We start from the raw sequence: 23330 nt of genomic DNA on the forward strand, positions 1-23330 counted from the left end.
CTCCACAAAAAAAAAAAAAAAAAACAACTCTGCTTTACTGATGTAGAATCTTGGCTCACCAGCTCACAATTAATCCTTAACCCCACTAAAACAAAATTAATGCTATTTATAAACAGCAAACCCACAAACCAATATACACCTTTCCAAATCTACTCCTCAAATAACACTATGATCAAACCAGTATCTCATACCAAACTTCTTGGCATCACAATAGATAACAACTTGAAATTTGACAAACATCTGGCAACTGTCATTAAAAATGTTCACATTAAACTTGGCTCCCTCTGCAGAGTCAAATTTTATCTTACTGATTTCTCCAGGCAATCTATCGTCAAGACACATTTACTATCTCCCCTCCTTTATGCCCCTGCTTGAAGAAAATCGAATTAGCTAAACTTGAAGTATGCTGTAATAAAATTGCTAGATTTACTAACAATTCCCCATTTAGAACACACCACTGTAGTGCATTGCAACAACTTAATTGGCTAGAACTACCCAGTCTCCTTATATTTACCCAACTTTCAATAGCCCACAGGATAGTATATCAACCTGAGAAATGTCCAGCTCTACAAAACCTACTAAATACCCATTCCAACACAAGACAACTCAGATCCTCTGATAAGTTCCTTCTGGAAGGTACCAGGTCGAAATACTTCCATGGTGACTCTGTATAATCCAATAGTATCTTCAGGTTATAGAACACAACCTCGCAGCCAGTACTATCCACTGTTAATCCTCATATGTTTAAAACACTTCTCAAGCCTTTCCTTTCAAAATCAGGGCTCTGCTCCTGTCTTAATCATGGTTGAATATTAACACTATCTATTAATATTAACTATAGTTCTAATTTCTACCTGACTCATCAAGACTTGGTTACTTTTCCTACTAACATCTTTTACTCATTCTCCTCCATAATCATTTTAATCCTCTCTTTTAATCACTAACTCATAGTTATAACTTTTCTTTCAGTTGTCACTACTTAATCAAATACTATACTTTAACGCTCCCTTTGTCTACTTTTCAACTAAATAAGCTATCATTAACTTCTTAAAATATACTAACTGACGTCTGTCTATTATTGTTAAATCTCATTATTATTGCACAAAGTGTGATTTTTTTGTATGTATAACCTATGTGTGTATTAATCTATTATTGCAATTTGTCCTGTTTTTGTATATTTTATTACTATTTTATTTCAAATATCTGTATATTTTATATGATACTGTTTGAATGTAAAGTATTTTTGTAATGTGGGGCTTTCCCCCCTGGCCTCTGCTGAAAAGGGGTTAATAGCCCAGTCGGGCTATCCCAGTAAACAAATATAAAATTAATAAATAATAAATAAGTATCTGGGGATATGGCATAACCACAATAACTTTCAACATCATATAGAAATTAAAAAAAATCTTGGTTATTCTTCTTGACCTGGAAATGCTCTTATTTCTAGATCTTAGAAAATACAGTATTAATTGGAAAAGCAGCACTACTTTCACAGCTTTAATACTGACTCCCTTCATCGATGCTGCTTCATGGCAAAATGGGTCTTCCCTACAGATAAATCTTAACAAAATGTGTAGGTTTATTACTCTTGCTTATCCTTATAAACATTGTTGTCTGGTTTTATCAAAGGCCAAATGGCTCCCTTCTTTATAAATTGCTTCATTTACATCTATATTTCCTGAACTTACTCTAGATGACAGCAAACTAGCAATTCTTTTTTCTCCTATATTACTGCAGACTCTGTTTTTTGTAATCCATCTGTATTTATATCTGGAAGTTATCTGCTGTTTCGTTCTATTATCTAAGCAAATGTATAATGTAATTATTCCTATAATCATAAATTTTACATAAGTATGTTTAATGTTAATATTAACATGTTACTTGTTTTTGTATGACTGTATAATTGAACACAGTTATTGTACTTATTTTTAAAGTTACAATGTTTAGTTTATTTTGAGTTTTCTCTCCAGGCCTCTGCTGAAAAAGGGCTAATTTCTAACCCAGCTGGACTTCCCTGGTCAAGAAAAGAATAAAAAAAATATATATATTACCCTTTCTTAGAGTCAGACTATGAAATGTCACTCTCAGTGACACCTTAGGTCTCTCCTTCAGTGCTGCCCATAAAATAAACTTGCATAGTGATTACAGTTTTTCTTTCCTATCTTTCTAAGAATCACTTACTAGCCACCAGAAAACTAATCACTCCTACCTTACTGGTTTTATGACACTAAAAGAAGAAAGATTTGCTGAAAACATCAAAATGCAAATGCTTACTTCTGCTTTTTTTCTTCAAGATAACATATCCTAACAAAAGTACTCATACACACATATCTATATATATCTATAGCTATACATATATATATATATATATATATATATATATATATATATATATATATATATATATATATATGGGTTACCTTCATTTGACTGGCAATTCATTTGACTGAAACTCATTTTACTGAAACTTATTTGACTGACAAGTAATACATGCAGTGCACTGTAAGGCAAGTAACAGGGATATGTCCTGTTCCCCAATGCAGTGCGACCCTGGAGTTAGTATATATAGTTAGGGGGTGTATGGAGGGCACAGACCCCCCACACTGGGGGTGGGGGGGGTGAAGCCCCCCACCTAGGTTGGTTTAAATTCTTTACTTTTTGTGTTATATTGTTCTTTGAAACCAAACTAGGTGGGGAGCTGTGCCACCCACACACCCCCTAATTATATATACTAACTCCAGGGTTGCACTACATTGGGGAAGAGGACATATCCCTGTTATTTGCCTTACAGTGCACTGCATGTATTACTTGTCAGTCAAATGAGTTTCAATCAAATGAGTTGCCAGTCAAATGAAGGTAACCCATATATATATATATATATATATATATATATATATATATATATATATATATATATTTATATTTATATGTGTGTGTGTGTGTGTGTGTGTGTGTGTGTGTGCATGTATACACACACACACACGCATGTATAATGAAAGAAAATGTTTTCATACTCTTCATCCAACATGTTTTACTTCGTATCTCTTTTAATTACTTTGTACTGGCTATAAACTGATTGCTGTCAGTTTTAAATTGATTTGAGGGTGGCATGGTCATTGTAGTAGAAGGTATTGCTAAATATCCCCTCAGTGTTGTCATCTCTAACACTCACAGGTATGTGTCATATGTTATTGCATTTCTATTTGTTCTAAGACTGTGTAGAACAGTGAAAATATTTTGGTAGTGTGTTATAGTTGTAACAATTTCATTCAGATTGATTAAGCTTTGTGTATGCTGAGCATGTTTAACTTTAACACATATGTATGAGATGTGAGTTGCTGGTGTTCTGGTATATATGCAACACTGTTTTGACATACTAGTTAATCCCATGAATGTTTATTAAAAGTGATGGTTTTATGTTGTGCTTATCAGTGTAGTGACATGTTCTGATAAGTTGCTCAACAGAGATGTATATATACATTGTATTACTATGGTTCACTATCAGTATACTTCCTGATAAAACTACTTTGAGCCTACATTCTTAAACTTTCTTAGCATTGCTCTGCTCTTATACTTCTCCTGTATTCACTTGCTCTGATTTACTATGGTCCTTCCTCCAGCTCTTTTTTGTATAATAAGTACTAACTTTTATTGCTTCAATATACTATTACAGTTTAGTAGAATTTTTCTCTCTTTCATTTCAAAACTAGTTGTCACTACATCTGACCTTGATACTGCAGGAGCTGTTCCACAAGGCCCTAAGCCTATAAGTTTTCCGAGGACTTTGTCATTTTATATTGTAAGCACATTTATCTTGAAGAATCTTTCTATTTACTTTAATCAAATACATGCCTGCTGCTTGATTGAAAGGTTCTGTGAAATAATCTGTGCACTCTAAGAACATCTTACTAAGTTGGCCACTGTCCCTTTTTTCTTGACCAGTGGACTATACTGCATATGCCAGTTATTTAGATTCAGGAAATGACAGAAAACTTGTTTTATTTCATATCTCATTGTTAATTGCTTTGTTCTGGCTATAAGCTGATTGCTGTCAGTTATAATTTGTGAAGTCCACTATGCTCAGCTTCACGTCCCTCCCCTACCCCAAATTCCACCCATCCATTCTTACTCTACATGCAAATTTCACTTGTGACTCTAAAACCTTCCCCAAATGACCTTACTACTTCTGTGCATATACTTATGTTTCTTGTTTCCTACTTCCCTATCTCCTTTTACTTTTTAGCCCCATTCCCATCCATCTTTTTCACTTCTATACTGCTTTGTATATTCACAACCCTCCCTAACAGTACTTATCTATTCCACATGTATCTTTTACTATTTTCAAATAAACTCTCATTTCTTCTTATTTTGTCTACATCATTATACTTACATTCCAGAGAAGATACCAGTACAACCTAGCTCTCTTCTTTTTAAGAAATAATACTTCTTTCCTTATCTATACAATACCAGCTGAATCTCCTACTACCCTGCAATTTCTTGTTTCCATCTTCATTGCTACTTTCTCACTACCTGGTATCTATACAATACAGATTCCTGTACTGCAGCATTCTACTTTTCAATGTATTGTCTATTCTTTTCCTCCTACTGTGTCATCTTTCATCCTACCATGACTCAATAATATGTCTCAACATCTCTCTGACTCTGTACTAACCACCTATCCATACTTCCTCTTTACACCCTATGCACATTGCACCAAACCTACTTAATATTGCCTCTCACCTTTATTCCATATATAGACTGATTAACTCATTTCATCTCAAATCAAAAGAAAATTAAGTGCAAGAATCTTCTTCAAACAATAAGTATGTATAATTTCCCCACTATATTAAAATTCTTCTAGGTGGGGATACACACCATAATCCTGGTCCCCACCTATCACAGTGAAAACACACATAATTCTCTGTCACACTCTTCTCTAATCCAACAACAGTCAGTCCCAACCATGGTGATCTAATTTTTGCTGCAATAAAGGTTAGAAGCTAAGAAATAAAACTGCTGAACTGCATGTCTGGCTTACCTTATATAAGTCTGACATTCACTCTGTAAATGAAACTTGGTTTAAACCCAGCATAAATTACTCTGAAGGTATACCTTCTGGCTATAAAATCATCCATAATGACCAAATACAGATGAAAGGTGGTGGAACTGCTTTAATGTTTCCAAACACTTATCACATTTCCTCTTACAGCAAACGAATACCAAAATTCAGTTCAGCAGAGCTTCTTATTGCTTTCCTCAAAATAAATGATTATAAACAAATATTTATTACTGTCCTTACATCCCTCCTGGTGACAATACAGCTATACTGGAAGATATCCTACAGTGAATATACATAACATTTCCACAAGAAATAAATATATTAGGTGATGTGAATGTCAGCTGATTGGACATAAAGTCTAACTCTTCTATATCTAGCATGAACTTATATGGTTTCTCAAAACTAATTAATAGCTCCACACATTATAGCAATACATCAGTTCCCTTATTAGACTGGATCCTAGCATCATACCCTAGTAAATACACTATCATAGGTACAATGTCAGACTCTGTCAGTGATCATCTCCCAGTATATGTGATCAGCCATTTCACACATCCAGTTAAATAGCATATTTACAAAACAACACAACCTTTCCAAGTTTAACCCAGAAATGTTCATTACTGCACTATTATCTGTTACCTGGAACTTCTTAAACTCCTCCCCTTAGATGATGCTGTAAATGAATTCAGTAACACCTTTTCTAAATATCCTCAATGGCCTTGCATATCCTAGAATAAAGAGACTAAAAACAAATAATGCAATTTGTCTGTCCAAAAAGAGTAGAATGCTAATGCAAGATAGAGAAAAAGCATGGAAAGAATGGCAAAAATATAAAACACCTCAGTATCTTGAAAACTTTAAAATGCTTTGCAATTGTACTAAAAAAAAAATAAACGAAGACAAAATACTATAATAACTTTCAGAATAATACCAAACACAACCCTAAAAATGCTCAACATCCATTAAAGAAGTTTTACATTCCAGCCAAAAATTCATCCCAAACCCCTTTCCTGAAAACTCAGCACTTGAAACTGCAATACAGTTCAACTCTTATTTTATACATAGTATAATGCCTCTAACCAAGAATTCCTCAGCATCTAATCCCAACCCTGCACAATAGCCACATATCACCATATCCACTTTCACCTTCAAACCTGTGCCCACATCCTATATAAAACTACTCTTAAAAAAACTTAAACCATGCTCTTCTTCAGCTAATGACCTTCCAAGTGAGTACCTAAAAATGGGAATTCATAGCATTGCCAATCCTATATGAATCCTTATAAATAGGTAATTCCAGAAATTCTACATTCCCTCTCTCTGAAAATAGTCACACATTATCCCGCTGCACAAAGGGGGAAATTCAATAGTCTTAATAACTTTAGACCTATAGCAATCTTATCTCATTTCACTAAAATACTTAAAAATATATTCAAAACAGTTACTAGACTGTCTCCTACAGGAAGAATTCCTATCTCCTATACAATACGGCTTCTGCCCTTCTAACTTATATAAATATTAACTTTGTCAGCCCACCCTTCTGTGATTCAAAAGTTACCTGTCCAATAAGTATCAGTTAGTAAAATGGCACTGCACAAACTTTCCTTGCCTTCCAGTCACCGATGATGTACCACAAGGCTCTATCCTCGATCCCCTCCTTTTTAATATTTTTACCAATACCCTCTCTACATTTACACAATGGGCCACCCTAATACAGTACACAGATGATTCCACTCTCATCTGCACATTTGGCAACTTGGTACACCTCCAAAAAATTACTCAGTAAGCTTTAACAGCCACTGAAACATGGATTTATAACTCACAACATATGCTCAACTAATAAAATATATACTACTTTTTTCTTTCATATCTCTCTCTCTCTCTCATGAAAAAAACAAAATTTAATGTCCTCTCTCTCTTAATAACACAACCATTGAAGTCACTTGTCATAGCAAATTATTATGGGTGATATTGGATGACAAGCTTATATTTGACCGAATATACAAAATTGCATAAAAAAAACTCATCAAAAACTAGGGATGCTTTACACAGCAAAAATGTTTTTACCAATGCAACTAAGACTACACTTGCCACTACTTATCTCCTCCCCACACTTCTTTATGATGCTTCCATTCTTACTAACCTCCAGGCTTCAAAAAAATTAAAACTTGAACAATGCTACAACAAAGTTGCTAAATTTGAAGCAAGTACCCCTTTCATAATCCACCACTGCATAGCACTAAAAAGCCTAAATTGGTTAGAAATACTTCATCAGCTAACATATAAATGGCTTCTTACCACATACAAAATTATCCAGCATCTATCTGTCTGTCCAGCACTAAAAACATTCTATACAACTATGTTCTCAATCAGTCATTGCAATCCAGTGACTAAAAACTCCTGTCTGTCTACAAACCTGTCAAATCTGTTGGGCATTGTCTGTACTCGTACAAGGTTGCTAAGCCCTAGAACTCCATACCTGTATCCATCAGGTCAATATCTTCACTCCCATCTTTCAAAACCATTCTGAAAGACTTCCTAGCTAAAAATTGGTTCTGTTTTGGCTCAAAATCAAGATAACTTGTATCCCTAAATGTAAACAAGTACCTTTTCATTCGTTATACCTCCTTACTCTCCCTTCTTCACTTGCTTCCCTTCTTCTATCACATTCTCTTCCCTGACTTTCTCTAAATATACCATAAGCCTGTTTTCCCCTGACTTCATATTAAACTTCCTGTTTCTATCAGACTAACTTAGCTTAATTTCTCTGCAAACCATCTAAAATTTCTGTAAATAATAAATGATTGTCATATAACTTGTATTGATTCTTAACCAGTGTTTTTATATTCTCTCTAATTTGTTACAATTCTTTAAATTGTAAGTGTTTTAGTTTTATTTTGAAGATTGAAAAAATTATTGTTATTGAAATCTGTGTAATAATTTGGAGATTTTCTCCCCAGGCCTCCACTGAAAATGGCCTTCTACCCAGTTGGACTTTCCCGGTAATCAAATGTCAATAAATAAATGTGCATTTTTAATCCTATTATGTTTGATATTGTAAAGGTGTACCTTCTACAGCTGGTATTTATATCACCAATATTTCTCCAGTTATATATTGTACATACTATTCTACAAATGTTTCATGTATGCTTTTATTAAGCTATAAATACATTTCTTTGAGTTTATACTGTCAAGCCAATGCTCTACATAACTTAACAAATACAGTCAAACAAGCAAAGATAAATGGACTGCATCCTGTGTAATCATACAGTTATTTACCTAAAAATAAGGTTCCTAGTGTTGCTGCATCAGGTACAGGACATATTTGTCAAGGATAGACTCTGCTTTCTATACCAAATGGCATTTTTGTGCAGTCCTTTACCACACAGCATCAACAGCTGTCAGATCATTCAGTTTATGTATATCCGTCAAGAACTTTGATGCTATTTTATGTTATTTGCATTTGGTTATTGGAGTACAGAACTGATCTCCATGGAACTTTTTCATACTGCACCTGGGAGCACTGTCTGGTTAAGTGACTTGCTTAGAGTCACACAGCTATGCAATGGAGGCTAAGGGAATCAAACCCTGAACCAGTGAACCACAGGAAACAGCCCAATAACTGCTCCTTAATCCTCTCCTCTAACTGACAGATAATTGTATTCAGGGATTATAGAAATCTTTTTTCCTTTTCAAATCAACAAAAAAATAATTATATGGGTTTACAGATGGCTCAGTGATATAAAACAGTAGATGAAGTGAAGTTGTAAGTTGTCTAATGAGTCTGAAATGACTACTTGTGTTCTACATTGTCAGATATTAAGCCATTTATTATTTGGTATTAGTACTCATTCTCTCATTCATTCATTCTGCAGTGTCGAGTACTGTGATATTTGCTATTTGGTATTAGTACACACACACACACACACACACACACACACACACACACACACACACTTGGAATACATTTCAGCAGGAAATTTGGTGGGTCAGCAGTTTATGTATAGCATGTATCTAAGATATGGAAACAACTGCACACATGCAGAAAGCTGTGCAATCTTCACACAGATGGCAGACCAGCTGCTAACCAAGCTGAAAAAACAGGCATTCTGATGCACCTCCGCTAATTACTACACTACCATTCCACCAGTACGTATATGAAATATAGGAGTTCTGTATAGGAAACCACATATTCAGATGAGTATAAGGTGGGTTGGGTCACCCAAAATTTTAAGACTTTTGTTAGCTAATATGCATGGGTGGCCACGGTGGTGCAGCAGTTAGCATTGCCGCCTCACAGCAAGAGGTTCTCCGGTTCGATCCTCGGCTGGAGTGCCTTCTGTGCGGAGTCTGCATGCCGTCCCTGTGGTCACGTGGGTTTCCTCCGGGTGCTCCGGTTTCCTCCCACATCCCAAAGGCATGCTGTAGGTGGATTGGGCACTCTAAATTGGCCCTAGGTGTGAGTGTGTGTATGTGTGTGCCTTCTGTGGAAGGTCGGGCGCCGGGCTGGCAACTCGACACTGTAAAACTCCACTGCCAATCATGAGCAGACAGGTGATCCACTGTGGCGACCCCTAACCGGGAAAAAGCCGAAAGAAGAAGAAGTTAGCTAATATGCATGATGAGTATGCAAGAAATTATTTCAACATTAATGCTAAGAAACACATCAGCGAACAATTCAGCAGGAATCCATGGATAAACTTTTACATTAGATGTCAGGCTTTAAAATTGTTTGACAGGACTAGTAAATATATCACTGTAGACAAAGACCTGAATTATTTACTATAACATATTGATAGTTGGAAAGTAATCTGATGTGACATTGCTAACAGGTCATCATCAGTCCTTATCTTCCTTTTACAAGGCTACAATAACACTTATTAGTAAGCACAACACAGCCTTCTACACTGATTTAACTGAACATTTTGTCAATTTAGAGAGAGTGCAACAGTATCTCACAAGAAAAAAAAAATGACGCCTGCAAGTTATGAAAACTGTCTTAAAATCTTTTTTACCATTTTCGTTCTTTCTAAGGTTCATAAGGTTCATAAGTAGGTACTAGGTTATCGGCCCTGGGGCCTATACAAGCCCAGCCAAAAAGGTACCCTGGCTTTTGCCACCCAAGAAAATTATTTTCCTGTGCCACTGTCGAGCAGAGCCACAGAAGTGATCCCCGGGGTGAGTTTCCTATCTCTCATCCAATCATCAAGATTTTTCTTGAAGAGTGCTAATGAGTAGCTTTGTTTGATATAGATAGGTAGTTTGTTCCAGAGTATGGGAAGTATCTGGTACAGGAATCTATCCCTCCAGCATGTTCTGTTTATTGTGGTGACAAGGTTTAGGTCCCTACAGCGTGTAGCTCAGAGGGATTGGGATTTCTTTAAGTGGAGATATCCAACAGCTCTGGGTTTGACATAGCTTTGTATGTTACAAATGAAAAATAGCTGCGGAAAGCAGTCCAGACAGTACCCTCTCTTTCTCAATTCACTTGAAATAACGGCTCTCTGCTTGTCTGCCATCTGGGCATCTGTTTGAGGCCGGTAATCCTCTTTGTGAGGTATTTCTGTGGCCTTTCCAGTTGTTGTAGATGTCTTGTGAGGTACATACCAAAATTGTACTCTATAATGGGTCTAATGAGTGATGAGTAGAGGGGAACAATGACCTCTTTTTTTCTGGATGAGAAACCTTTTGAGATGAGGTGTGCCACTTAGAAGGATTTACTGACTACTGTGGCGATGTGATTATCAAAGGAGAGACTACTGTCCACCTGTGTCCCAAGGTCTCTTATCACACTTTCAGTGTTAAGTATACTACCACCTATTTTGTAATTCATGGATACAGAGTTTTTACCAAAGGGGATGACAATGCACTTTTTGGCATTGAGCTTGAGGCCATGGCTTTGACACCAGGCATCTATTTCAGTGAGGCCCTTTTGTAGGATGTCCACATCGTTAGGAGTTTCGATTATGGCTCCTAGTTTGCAGTCATCTGCAAACTTCATTAGCGAAAGACCTTCAGTGTTAGCTTGTACTTCAGAGAAGTAGATGCCAAACAAGAGAGGACCCAGGACTGAACCCTGTGGTACTCCACTTGTCACTGGTCTGAAGTCGGATTTGGAGTCTGCTACTTTCACAGTGTGGGTTCTGTCAGTGAGCCAGTTGGCAACTCTTCTTGTGACATAGGGATTTATACCTAGTTTAGTGAGTTTATCTATAATTCCAGAGTGGGGAATGGTGTCAAAAGCCTTGGCAAGATCTAGATAGGCTGTGTGAACCACATTACCCTTGTCTACTGCTTTGGTGACTGCTTCAAAGAAGTCTATCAGGTTTAGGAGACATGATCTGCCTTTTACAAACCCGAACTGGGTGGGGTCCAGAGTTTGGAGATTACCAATGTCTTTGTTTATAAGTTCCATGGCCTTGCAGACCAGGCTCGTCAGGCTAAAGGGGCAGTAGTTCCCGGGTCCGTGGTGGCTCCCCCCTTGTGGAGTGGGATAACCATTGCTGTGCGCCATTCAGCAGGCACAAAGCCTGAGGTGAGGCTATGATTGAACATGGTACTTAGGTGGGGTGCCAGTTCGTTCTGTAGTTTGTGTAGAATGCAGCCTGGGATGTTGTCTGGTCCTATGGATGCTGTGTTCTTGGCTTTGGAGAGTGTGGTTTTTACCTGTGCAGCCATGATTACAGGAACTTTGCATTCTTCCGGTATAGAGATGGGCTCTTTAGGGGGTGAGAGGGGGGTAAAGTTAGCACTGAACCTATCTGCCAGGATGTTGGCAATATCAGTTGGGTCTGTATATTTAGTGCCATTGTGCTGTAACTCAGAGCAGATCTAAGTATTGCCATTGAGATTCTTGACATAGCTATAGAATGCTTTGTGGTTGTCTTTATAATCAGTGGCGATTTTGGTTTCATAACTAGCTTTGGAGGATTTTATCAGGGATCACAGCTTCTTACTGAGGCTGACCACGGAGCTCCTCCACTCATGGGATTTTACTCTCTTTTGCAATAGTTTCTTCCTTCTGTTGTACAGTTTGTTTATGGCAGGGGACCACCACATTGGCTTCCTTTTTTGGAGGATAGTGTCTTGGTTCTGTTTGGGATAGCACGATCCATGTACTCACGTAAGTGCTTATAAAGTGCAATTGTGTAGGATTCAGTAGTCTTAACATCTGAATGAGCGTCATGAAGTTCACCACTTCTGTCTTAAGAAGCATGAAGTTAGCTTTGGAGAAACTTTTTACCATGGTTTCCTTAATGGAGGGTGGGGGCAGGATGTGGATTTCTAGGGTAATTAGCTTATGGTCGGATTGGACCAATGAGGCGTTGACTTCAGGTGTGGAACACCAGTCACTCATGTTGGTAATGACTAGATCTAGGATATTGTTGCCCCTGGTAGGGGTGTGGATAAGTTGATCCAGGGCATTGGAGTTTATGAATTCCAGAAAGCGCTGAGCGAAGGAGTTGGTACATGAGTAGTTTTCCCAGTTAATGATGGGGTAGTTGAAATCGCCCATTATTAGGGTGTTTGGTTGAACCCTAATATTTTCCAGTACATCAAGAAAAGAGGAGTGGAAATTCTGAGGCATGGTGGGTGATCTGTAGCAAGCTACAATTTGGATTGCAGTTTTGCCCACAGTTAGTTGCACTTGGATAACCTTGGCTGCATTATGCTGAGCAACTAGCCTGGAGGTGTGGATATCCTTAATGAATATGGACACACCTCCGCCTTTGGTGTTCCGGTCCAAGTTACATGGCCGAAAAGTGTGGTATGAGTTATAGCCTGCTAGTGCATGTGGTGCTCTCTGGAGCCTTGAATCAGGTCTCAGTCACTGCACAGATATTGATGTTCTCCATTTTAAGGAGTGCCTCGAGTGAGAGCATTTTGAGATTTATACTTCTAGCATTGAGTAGCATCACCCTCAGTTTTTACTTGCCTGTTCCTGTTACGGTGGTGAATTTATCATTTAAACCTTGCCTAAAAAAGGCACTATAGGGGCAGCAAAAACCTTAGCCAGTATCCGGAATCCCAGGGGTGACAGGTGCAGGCCATCTCTGGCAAAGCATCATGGTCTGTCGACCATGTAATCCCAGGCAGACAGATACTGGATCCCTTTAGAATGGCACCAGAAGCTTAGCCAATTGTTGAAGTAATTAATTTTGTCCTTGTACTGCGGCATCATTCTGGGTGATGGCAGAATGCTACTCAGGGCTAGGGTCATACCTGCCTGGGCTACAAGATCAGAGAGCTCTTCCATGTCTCTTTTCATGTAGTCCAGGGAGGTACATCTCAGGTCGTTCACACCAACATGAACAATGACAGAGTCATATTTGTACTTGTTGTGGCGTGACCTGAGTCGTGGGTTATGTGGCGGATTCTGGCACCCGACAGGCAACTGACAGTAACCTTCTCCTTGTTTAGCCTGGTGAGTGGGATATCAGTGTGCCTGACTATAGAGCCACCTATGACAAGTGTGTTGGGTACATTGTTTTGCCTTATTGGCTGTGGTTGAGTGGCACACTGAGTCTGCAGGCTAGGTGTCATTTGGGTTGTGTTGGGGGGTGGAGGTTGCTTGCATTTCTGCTTTGGAGGTCTCTGTTGCTTGAGCAGATTATTATTAAGAGCCTCCATGAATGTTTTTGTGTTTCTATGTGTGGATTTTGGTGGTGTAGATATAGTGAGGCTATGTGATGAGTGTGGTGTGGTGCAAGTGTTTACCTTCTCCTCTTGACTGTCAAGTTCAGTCTTGATTGGAGAGAGTTTTACCTCCAGTTTGGCTAAATAAGTGCATCTCTCACAGGTTGTAGTGTTGGGTGGTAGGAGGAGAGGTTTGTCTGTGTACATGAGGCAATTTCTACATTGCCCCAAGATGCCCAGATTCATCAGATAGACAGGAGAGAACACTGGGAGCTGACCATTGGACATGCCTGAATAAAAAAACTATTTTCCTCTAGATAAGTGAGGAAAGTGAGTACAAGAGCTGTTTTTCTCTAAGCAAGTGAGGAAGGTAAGTACCAAATCTGTTTTCCTCTAGGTAATGAGGAAGGTTGAGTGCTGTAGTAATTAGTAGGTTATTTAGTGCTTACAAGTTCTGAACAAGTGCTGATCACGAATAAGCAAATTAAAGTGCTAAAACTAAGAATCTGTATCTGGACTAAACTAGTTACAGGAAAGGGGGGAAACAAGTGCAAATGTGGGCTTTTAAATCAGAAAGTTGAGAGAGATGGAAAAACTGCCCAAACGGCCAATAACTACAATTTCTGGGCCAGAACCACTCCTTATGTGGTAGATAGGTCACTTAGTGCTTACCACTCCCACTGATAAGCTGGAAGGCTTCCCTCCAACACAGAAAGCTTGTGGGGGGGGGGGGGCTCAGAAGCTTACATACAGTCCTGGATACAGCAAATCTGAATCTGGACTACATCAGTTAAAGGAAAGTAACTTTCTTGAATTTCAATAAACTTGGATTACTATTGGATATCTTGTCAGTCATTGCTTGGCATCTCTGTTTTTGTCCCTTTAATTGGTTTCTTTACATTCTGCAGATACTTTTTAGGCTCTGTTTATTTTCATTTCCATTCTTCATTCCCAGCATTTTACCATAAACTTGACTTTGGAAGACTGAAGGTACTGGTATATATATGGAGACCTAATTCAGATTGCAATTGAATAGCTTGCCTACCTAAAATAGTGGAAACCAATAGAGCTAGTTATAACAAACTGAATGCGATGAATAATGAAAATAATAGACCTAAAAATAAATACCTCGTTCATTTATGTGCAGTGTAGGAAAACACAAGCATAACCATACAAGGATACACCCAACCTGGAAACACCTGGAGACAAAGTTAGTCTGTTCCATGCCATACAACCTGTTTAGTGATTTATTGTACTTTCATGTGTCACAGTGCACCTCCCAACATTTCAATGAGTGAAACAAATATCTTATAACTAAGTGCATTCAGCAGTAAGCATTCTTCTTGGGTGTCTTTTACCAAATAACTCAGTTACTGTAGAGTAGTCTATACGTATGCCTCTGTGCATGAATAACAACACTAACAGTCAAGGTGCACCTGCAGTTTTGTATTTATGAACTTTAAGGCTGAATTAAACCTTTGTACTCAAGTACTGGTGACTGGAGTGACCAAAATGCCTTTAGTATGAATGCAATGTTGGGAGCATATGAATATTTTCTGCTACAAGTCTAGCGGTGACTGATATCAATTACCATGTACTTTTCCCAAGACTGAGCTCTTGGCAGAAGGTTGCCAGTGAAGGCAAATCATCAAAGAAAGCATTTAGTGAATTCTGTCATTCAGGCATGAAGTTCTTTGGGTTTGCTAGAATTAATGGAAAGCCTTGTATAACTGTAGATCACATTACTGTAAATCATCTTGAATGTTCTGAAATAAATTGTTGCAGAAAAGGAACAAAACTTGGTCTCCTCTAATATTTTTCTAAATGTTCTTTTTTCAACAATGTTCCTCATAGCCTGCTGGTTACAGAGGTGTGGAAGTGGTAGTCAATCTTATTACCTAAGCACCCCATTTCTGTCATTACTTTTAAAGTAGCCGTGAACTCTTGTTTAAAACCTGCACAAGTGGTGTGCATTTCTTCAGTCACACATTTAACTTGTTCATGTGCATATAATGTGTCTAGAGATGATCCTTGAAGGGGTTTACTAGGTGGTTTGGTAAAGCCAAGACCAGTATCTTCCTCAATGGAAATAACACTAGACTTTGTAACTGAAGAGCACTGTCCACTGGCATCCATCGCAGTTTCCCCTTCATAATGTGTCTCTCTGTCATTCTTAATATTGTCTTAACAGTGAAGGAATTCATTGTACAGGTGATGAAAGTCATAAAACACTGTTATGTCTCTCTAACCATCTGGTCTCACAAACCAATATCAGGTTTTGCTTTTCTATTGCTTTTTGACCATTTTCCAATTTTTCTAAATTTATGTGCTGTACTGACTTTTCCAAATACATTTGCTATTTTGGAGAATTCTTCAAAAATATTCCAGCTTTTTCACAATATTTAACATAATTTGTACTTCTATCATTTAGCAAGCCTTTTAAAAAGCACAAGTTTCAACTGGTGACTAGCACAGTGGAAATATATGGCATGTGGTACTTTTTCTAAATGGAGAAGCACATCTGTTTTGTGCTCCTGTCATGTTTCCAGCACTGTCATTACCCTGATTTCTGCAGTGCTCAAGATTCAAGTTCAAGTTAGTTACGGATTATATCAAGTTACTGCACACCTTCTTATTAATTATAAATGAATGGACAAGAAAGTCTATGAACTTCTACATTGGAATGGCCATTCTGTATATTTCTGAGTATGACTCCAATTTGCACCCATTTGCTTAAATCTGCAATTTCATCTGTTTAGATAAAATTAGATGTTTCAATATTTGTTGCAGAATGTAATGTTTTTGTAGCCTGTTAGCGTATTTTTTGGCAGTTTTAGAAAAATATGTTGCATGTCTTGGGGCATTTCAATTAGTGGGTTTCTAACTCTTTGTCACCAGCATCAATGTTGGGGAAAAAAATAATGATTTGAAGTTTCCTTTCAGACCCATATCTAATTCATCTGGTGCCCTGTACAGTTCCCTAAGATCCCCAAAGTGTTGCCCTACCACAACTCAAAGTTAAGGAAGAAAATAAAAATACTTTTTAATGCTTCTGTAACCATAGGAAGATGTTTAACAAACTGTAACAAGCAGGCTGCTACAGTTATTATACCCTCACCTCACATGCTAAGAGCTTCAGTGGTAACCACAAATGCAGTATCAGCATACATTTAAGAAGCTGCAATATCCTCATGGATTCAAGAATCAAGTCCAGCAGTGCATTCCCACACCAGCAGGACCTGTCATTCATGCCCCCTGACAGCTTGCAGCCATGAGCACCACCCCTTTCACCCTGCTCTTGTTCTGTCTGTTTCACTTTTTGCTAGTATATTCTGATACAGACCCATCATGAAGAGCCAGCCCTTGCCTCTCACAGATCTATAAATGCTTGATAAAGGATGTTAGGAAAAAGTCTCTTTTGGCAACCTGTATCTGTGTAGCACTGCAAAGTCCTCATTTTAACTGGGTGCCTCAGCTGTGATTGCAAAATCATGTGATTCAGCATCGGATGACTTGTGGTACTCCAGCTCGGAATGTCACTTCATATCAGCTTTGGCATACTTCCAGTTGCAGTGTGGTTGATCATTGAAAACCTGTACACATTCTGACTTCCCTGGTGTTGGGAACAAGATACTGGATAACCAGTGCAGGCCATCCTGATTGACTGATCCAGAAAATTAAACTGGTCTAGTCAGGAAGGCTGACACTGCTACAGAGAACTTTAGGACATCTTTCACTTGTCCATGAATTTAAACTTATTAGAAACACTAACCATCCAACCCAATACCATATTCATGGGTAACTTTAACTACCCCACTGTTAACTGGGAATCCCATACAACACCAAACATACAGGCACAGAGATTCCTGGATTTTGTAAACAAACTCCTTGGATAAGATAGTCAATACACCAACCAGGAGTGCAACCATACTGGATCTGGTCCTCACTTATATGGGAGAGTGCTGTACACCCCCTACTGTAATGCCTTCCCTGGTAAGGTCAGACCACAAATTGGTCTTCTTCAAAGTAAAAATAAAACCTGACCCCCAGCTAAACATGGAATATTCAGGCACTACACTAAGGCTAAACTCCTGCTATTAAGTGATAATCTGGCAAAATTTCTAGCCCCTATAAATCCTGAGAATACTGATGCCTACACAGAACTATTCACTGAAACCCTGTACAAGCATGTTAATAGTTGTATACAGGCAGCTGTACCCTCCTTGAAGAAGTACAGAACTAACTCAAAAAACAAGCCACACTGGTGGAATCACAAAATCAATAGGCTGTATAACAGAATGAAGAAAATTGTTGCAAACATTAGGAGGTGCAGCACCCAGCAGGATTAAAAGCACTCTCATCAAATGAAAAAAAAACTCAGAGGACAAATCAAGTCTACCAAAGCCAAATCTGAGGTAAATTTGGCCTCCCAGGCCAAGGGCAACTACAAACCATTCTTTAGCTATGTCTGCAACCTCAAAGGTGATACATAATTGTGTGCTGAGCTCATTGAAAATGGAGCCATCTATACCGAGCCAGAAGATATAGCAAACCTCCAGGATGATAAATTCAGATCCAACTTTACCCCTCTCTCCCCCTCACCCTTCTCTCAGGAAATTCTATCAAATATAACTCCCCCTACTGTCACTAGGGAACATGTCCTTAATGCTCTCTCTAAGATCAAGAACACTGCATCAATGGACCCAGACAATATCTCAGGATACCTTCTGAATAGCATGAAACATGACTTATCATGGCCTCTGGAATTACTGTTTAACTGTAGCCTCCAAACAGACTTTGTACCTTATGAATGGAGAACAGCAACAGTCATCCCTCTGCACAAAGGTGGGCCATCTACAGATCCTGGAAACTACAGACCCATAAGTCTCACTAGCCTTATAAAGCCATGGAAAAAATTTTCATGGAAATGATCTGTAGAGATATAGTCAACCTCCACAGACTGGACCCAACCCAGTTTGGTTTCATCAAGGGCAGAGCATGCCTACTCAACCTGGTGGACTTCTTTGAGAAGGTAACCAAAGCAATGGATGAGGGAAAAGTGGTTCACACTGTCTACCTTGACCTGGCCAAGGCATTTGACACAATACTCCACTTGGGCATTATTGACAAACTCAGGAGGTTAGGTACAAACTTGTATGTCACCCAGTGGATAGCCAACTGCCTCACAGACAGGGCCCAGGAAGTTATAATTAGGGAGTCCACCTCTACAAAGAGACCAGTCACAAGTGGAGTCCCTCAGGGATTAGTCCTTGGAACACACTTTTTTGGCATTTACTTCTCTGAAGTCAAGGCCAATGTCAGTGGTTTCTGTCTAACTAAAGTTGCAGATGATTGCAAATTAGGAGCTGTCATTGAATCCCACACTGTCACAAATGTTGTCCAGGAGGGGCCAACACAGACAAACAATTGGTGTCAGAGCCATGGACTAAAACTAAATGCCAAGAAATGCATAATAATATCCTTTGGGAAGTCATCCATCCCTGGTAACTATCATATTGACAACACACCCCTTAGTGTTGACCCAGTAGTAAGGGACTTAGGGACACAGACAGATAGTAATCTAGCCTTTGACTATCGTGTGTACAGTAGTGAGGAAATCATTCTATGTTGCTCAACTTATAAACAAAGGTATGGCATCTAAGTTCAAGGACATCATTGTTTCACTGTATTTGGCATTCATCAGACATATCATTGAGTATCGTTCCCCCTTTGATATGTATCTAACCAGGCATATGCAACAACTGGAACATCCACAGAGGCTCTTCACTAAAAGAATACAGGGCATAAGTAAAATGTCCTCTGCAGACCACCTCAAGGCCCTATCCCTGTATTCTATCCTACAGGATTTTGAAAAGAGATCTATGCCTGCCATACAGGGCATTGCCAGACCCCACTCTGATGGACCTCCTGCATATCCACAAATCAAACAGCATCAGAATTACACATTCTAAATACTAATAAACCTTGCCCGTGATATAAATAGGACCTGCTGAAGAGATAGGTATGTATCCCAGAGACTACCCCATCTATGGAATGGGCTCCCCATTCATGTAAAGCAGAGTTCTTTCCTCACCCAGTTTAGTGCAACTTGGACAGTTTACAGGCATTGCTGTATTCTGGGCTGTGGTGTAGTTCCTGTGTTGTCCATTACCTTACTTGGATAGAGGGAAGTTTCTTTGCTCACCAGTGGGAGTGGGGAGCCTTGAGCAGCCTACCTGTCCCTGTAGGAAGTGATCTCAGCACAAGAAGCTGTAGTAATTGGTTGTTTTGGACCATTTCTAGCTCTTTTGTAGTTCACTGTTTAAAATCCGCATTTGCACGGCTTTGCGCGGTTGTGCAGCGCCGGTTAAACAAGGTTAAACTTTTTTTGGCTCCATCAAGTCTGCTCTTCAAATTTTCCCTTAAGGAAGCTCTACTCTTAGTATAACCAGACTACTTACTATATTATAAGCCTAGCACTTGTTCTCAATACTTCTCTACTAAGTAAGCACTCTCGTACTAAGTAAAGCACTATATCTACTTACTACTACTGTGAATATCCACTTCCCTTAAAGGCACAGCACTCCTTTATACTGTTTTAGCATGTCGAGTGGTAGAGTACTGGCGTCGTCTCCAGTTCAGCTGGTCAATCTGGATATCTTGAGACAATGCTACAATTGTCTCATGTACACAGACAACCCTCTCCTCCTCCCAACAAACACAAATACATGTGAGAGATGCAACTATATAGCCAAACTGGAGGCTGAACTCTCTCAACTCAGGGCTGGCATGACCAGACAGGAGGAGATGGCAACCACACACACAACAATCCCAGCCCCACATAGACCTACCACAACTGCAAACCAAACACATAAAAACACAAAGGCATACTCGGAGGCTCTAATAAAAAACTTACCAAAATAACAGAGGCTCCCAAAGCAGACACCCAAAAATCCACCACCTCAAAACAAAACACATGCAACACATACTTCAGTAAAGCAGTGTGTCAACCAATCACAGCCCTTAAGGCCAAACACCTTGCCTGATACACTAGTAATAGGTGACTCTATAGTCAGACACACTGATGTCCCACTGACCAGGCTGAACAAGGAGAAGGTGACTGTGAGCTGTCTATCGGGAGCTAGGATCCGCCACATAACACACGCACTCAAGTCACTCCAAAGCAAGTACAAATATGATTCCGTCATTGCCCATGCTGGTGTGAATGACCTGAGATGTACCTCCCTGGACTACATGAAAAGAGACATAGAGGAGCTCTGCGATTATGTAGCCCAGGCTGGTATGACCCTGACCCTGAGCAGCATCTTGCCCTCACCAAGAATGATACCACAATACAAAGACAAGATGATAAGCTTTAACAATTGGCTCAAGTACTGGTGTCATTCTAAGGGGATCCAATGTCTGTCTGCCTGGGATGACATGTTGGACAAGCCACGCTGCTTCGCAAGGGATGGCTTACACCTGTCACCACTGGGCTTCTGGATATTGGCTAAGGCTCTTGCCACCCCCATAGTGCCTTTTTTAGGCAAGGCTCAAAAGACAAACCCACCTCTTTAGAAAACAATAATGGAAAAAAACTAAGGGTAATGCTGCTCAACGCCAGAAGTCTAAATCTCAAGATGCAGGCACTTGATGCACTCCTCAGCATGGAGAACATCGACGTCTGTGCAGTAACTGAAACCTGGTTCAAGGCTCCTGAGAGCACCCCAGCATTACCAGGCTATACCTCGTATCATGCTTTTCGGCCCCAAAACCCGGGCCGTACCACAAAGGGGGGACTGTCCATATTCATCAAGGACACCCACACCTCCAGGTTAGCAGTAACACATGAAGCATCAGAGACCATACAGGTGCAACTAACCATAGGCACAACTGCTATACAACTGGTAGCATGTTACAGACCACCCTCCCAATCTCAAGAACTCCACTCAGCCTTCCTGAAGACATTGGAGGATATGAATGTATCACAAAATACCATCATACTGGGAGACTTCAACTACCCAAACATAGATTGGGTACATTATTCTAGCCCTAATACCCTAGCCCAAAGGTTCCTGAAATTCATAAATTCAAATGCACTGGAACAATTAGTCACCTCTCCCACTAGAGGAGATAATATACTAGACCTGATCATCACAAACATGGGGACAAAATGCTCCACACCGGAAGTATACCACTCACTAGTGAGATCTGACCACAAACTAATCACCCTGGATATACATATCCCACCTCCACCCCCAGCACAAAAGACCACAGTGAAAAACTTCTCAAAAGCAGACTTCACTCTTCTTAAGACTGAGATGGTATCCTTTAAGCCCACTGTGCCAGTGGATACCACATCCCACAATGCCAAATCCATCACAAATGCTTTCTATGGACATCTCCAAGAATGCATGGATCATGCAATCCCAAACAAATCCAAGTCCCTCTCCACCAAAGGTAAGCGTCCTGTCTGGTGGACCTCAGCCATAAACAAATTGTATAACAAAGAAGGAAGCTACTGCACGTCAGAGCAAAATCCCATGAAGGGAAGACATCTCTGATCAACATTAGCAGAAAACTACGTTCTCTCATAAAAACATCCAAGGCCAACTTTGAGAGAAAAATCGCTAAGGACACTAAAGATAACCACAAAGCCTTCTTCAGCTATGTTAGAAACCTGGGCGGAAACCCTCAGATATGCTCAGAGTTGGTTCACAACAATAAAAATACACTGAACCCACAGATATTGCCAACATTCTGGCTGACAGGTTCAGTTCAAATTTCTCCCTCCTTCACCCCAAAAGAAGAAATACTTATCCCAGCTGAATGTAATCTCCCTGTCATCTCAGATGTCCAAGTGAGAACCGCCTAAACAAAGCAAAAACACAGCATCAATGGGACCTGACGGTATCCCGGGTTGCGTGTTACGTGAACTCCAAGAGGAGCTAAACCCACACATAAAAATGCTATTTAACCTTAGCCTTACTTTGGGATATGTACCTGAACACTGGCGTACAGCAACAGTGGTCCCACTCCACAAGGGGGGTGCCTCTACAGACCCTGGAAACTACTACCCCATAAGCTTAACCAGCCTGGTCTGCAAAGCTATGGAAAGAATCATTATGGAACTCATAAACAGAGATATAGGGGACCTACAGACACTTGACCCCACCCAGTTCGGCTTTGTAAAGTGCAGATCCTGCCTTTTAAACCTGGTTGACTTTTTTGAAACAGTCACTAGAGCCATTGACGAGGGCAAAGCAGTCCATACAGCATACCTGGACTTGGCTAAGGCCTTCGACACAATACCCCACTCAGGCATCATAGATAAGCTCAACAGCTTAAATGTAAACCCTTATGTCACTAGATGGGTTGCAAACTAGCTAAAGGACAGAACCCATAAAGTTAAAATCGCTGGAGCAATGTCAGACTCAAAGCCAGTCACAAGTGGTGTCCCACAGGGATCTGTCCTGGGACCCCTCTTGTTCGGCATTTATTTCTCAGATGTTAAAGCAAACACGGGAGGGCTGTGGCTGACAAAGTTCGCAGATGACTGCAAACTAGGCGCCATAGTCGATACACCAGCAGACACACACATCCTACAAAAAGGCCTCACAGAAACGGACAACTG

Source organism: Protopterus annectens, chromosome 12.part0 (assembly GCF_019279795.1).
Source record: "Protopterus annectens isolate FY-2018-M chromosome 12.part0, PAN1.0, whole genome shotgun sequence".
In the NCBI taxonomy this organism is placed as follows: Eukaryota; Metazoa; Chordata; order Ceratodontiformes; family Protopteridae; genus Protopterus; species Protopterus annectens.